This window comes from Oryctolagus cuniculus, chromosome 14 (genome assembly GCF_051225735.1).
Source record: "Oryctolagus cuniculus isolate XC-2025 breed Fujian yellow rabbit chromosome 14, ASM5122573v1, whole genome shotgun sequence".
Lineage (NCBI taxonomy): Eukaryota > Metazoa > Chordata > Mammalia > Lagomorpha > Leporidae > Oryctolagus > Oryctolagus cuniculus.
Window position 1 is genome coordinate 53923549 of NC_142880.1, and position 2939 is coordinate 53926487.

The following is a 2939-nucleotide window of genomic DNA, read 5'->3' on the forward strand; positions in this document are numbered from 1 at the left end:
TTGGCCTACTGGTTGAGATGCCCCTTGGATATCCACAACCAATATAGAAGACTCTGGGTTGAGTCCTGGCTTTGCTTTTGATTTCAGCTTCTTGTTATTGCACACCTTAGGAGGCAGCATTGATATACTGAGGGTTTGGGCCCTAGGTACCCACATGGGAAGTCAGGGCTATGTTCTCCGCTTCCAACTTTGGTCTGATTCAGCCTCAGATGTTGTGGGCAAGTGAAGAGTGAACCAGTGGATGGAGGAATGCTCTCTCTCCAGCTCTATGTTTCTGATTCTCTTTCTTTGCATGGCCCTCATCTGTGCAGTATGGTGCAGGATGTGTGCTGCTCATTCAGAAGTCCCTCAGCCTGTGGTGTGACAGGATCGACATGAACCACAAATTCATAGTGCAGCTCTTCACCAAGCAGTGGGGCCTGTACATGGATCTGCCCAGGGCTTCACAGTGAGCAGGTACTGAAAGCTGTGCCTGGTGTCACTGCAGATCTAACTCATCACTCTGGGAAATCTTACACCTTCAAGCACTGGGTTTTTCTTTTGTGATATGCAGAATAAATTCAGAACATCCATCAAGTATTTTGTGGGTATTATTAGTGTGGGACAGAGAACTGTTGCAAGAGGTCCAGATTTTATAAAGTCCGGTTACCGTAACAGAACACTATTCTAATGGTCTTGGTAGCACATTCAAGAAATCGATTTGACAAGTGCAAAACTGGTACTTCCAAGGATCAAATTTCCTTTGGTATTACCAGAAGCAGAAGCATCATTATCAGAGATTCCTGGAGTCAGGAATGTTGTACTTGTTGGAGCAGAAAATCATGTATGCATCCAACAATCAGCTCTGAAGCCCATTGGCCATGGTATCAAGGCTCACATTGCTGCTGACACCACCTAAAGAAGCATGATGGACGGGATGATTGCTCATGAGTGTCTTGCTCAAATCAGTGTCATGGTGCCCTTGAGTGAGGCTATCCTGCTGTAGCTGGTGGCTGATAAAGACCATCCCAAATTCAAAGACATTCAGAAACTAATTAAAGTGCATACTGCAGAGTCAGGTCTGCTTTCCAAAGAACGGGACATTTGAAGAACTGCCTTCTTGCTCACTGCAGGGGATGGGACTGTAAGCCCAGAACAGCTCTTGCCTCTACTAGAATTGTAATGTTAAATACAAAAAATATTTTGCTGTAAACTGTTTTGAAATAATCAGTTTCTTCATAATACACATTTTCAAATAACTTTCTGAAGAATCCTCATATACTAGATAATGTCATCTTTTTTTAAAAAAATTAATTCCTCAGGTTTTTAAGAGTTATTTATTTATTTATTTGAAAGGCAGAGTTGCAGAGAGGGGGAGAGGGAGGGTGAGACAAAAGAGAGAGACAGAAATTTTCCAATTGCTGGTTCACTCCCTAAATGGACACAATGTCCAAGCCAGGAGCCAGGAGCTTCATCTGGTTCTCCCATATGGGTGTAGGGGTCCAAGTACTACAACCATCTTCCACTGCCTTCCCAGGCCCATTAGCAGCAAGTTGGATCAGAAGTGGAGCAGCCAGGACTAGAACTGTTGCCCATAGGGGATGCCGGTGCTGCAGGTGCCACAACAGTGGCCCTGATAATGTCATTTTGTGATAAACCACAGAATTTGTTATTCACACAGGATAGAGATTAAAAAAAACTAGACTGATATTTAAAACATGTATTTAAAAACATGTATTGGGCCCAGCACTGTGGCACAGCAAGCTAAGCTGACAATTGGAATGCTGGCATTCTGCATTGGAGTACCAGGTTGAGTTCTAGCTACACTGCTTCTGACGAAGCTTCCCTCTAATGTGCCTGTGAAGGCAGTGGTGATGGCCCAAATGCAGGGTCCCTGTCACTCACGAGGGAGGCCAAGATGGAGATCTTGGCTCCTGCCTTCAGTATGTCCCTGATTATGCTCCTATGGCCATTTGTGGAGTGAACCAGTGGATCGAAGATCTCTCGATCTCTCTCTCTCTCTCTCTCTCTCTCTCTCTCTCTCGGTTTCTCTCTTTCTCTCTCCCCCCTGGTTTTGTCCTTCTCTCTTTCACCCTGCCTTTCAAATGAATAATAAAGCAAGTAAGTCTTAAGAATGAAATAAAGATGTATCTTAAAGAATTTATTGGAACAAGGAAGATTCAGGGAAAGAGAGAAAGAAAGAGTACCCCGATTTGGTTCACTCCCAAAGTGACCTGACTGACTACTGTTGTTTCAGGGCCAAAATAAAGAGCCAGGAACATAATCCAGATCTGTCACATGGGTAATAGAAGCCCAATTACTTGAGCCATCTTCACTATCTCACAGCATCTGCATTAGCAAGAATCTGGAGTCGGGAGCTGGAGCAAGGAATAGATCCCAAGGTTTCTGATGTGGGAGACAAGTGTCTTAATTGCTGGTCTGAATGCCTGACCCTGGATGGACACTTTTTATTTAAAAAAATAATATTAATAAAATGGCCTTATTATTGGTAGGTTAATTTCAGAACATAATTTTGTATTTAGAAAAAATGGCCCTTCTAGTAATACGAATTGAGTCTAATTCTCCTGGGAAACATAGCGATCCTTCAACAGTATCATACATATTTGTATACTGCTAAAGGTCTAGGTGCACTTGCATGTATGGACGTGTAGGTTTAATTTCAAAATACCTTCTAGATAATAAGAAAGAGTAAGAACTTTGTTCTACATCTCATTCTGGACTCTACTGAAGTAGTCAGGGCATCAGAATATTCTTTGCCAAGGCTTAAATTAGTTATTCTTTGTGGGCTTCTGGGTTGTTGGACACCTGCCTCCTTTCCATCCCCATTCTCTTTATCCTGAGGCTGTTAGAGCTGCCCTGTTGTGACAAGCCCAGTAGCAGTGCCCTTATTTTTGGTGATTTCCTTATCCCAAGCCACATTATTGGGTAGAATTAAACTT

At 42.9% G+C, this 2939-nt stretch overlaps 1 pseudogene; it reads left to right on the forward strand.

The window, feature by feature from the left end:
• The first annotated feature begins 284 nt into the window (after positions 1-284).
• On the forward strand, positions 285-1087 carry LOC100347827 (isochorismatase domain-containing protein 1 pseudogene; annotated as a pseudogene).
• The last annotated feature ends 1852 nt before the right edge of the window (positions 1088-2939 follow it).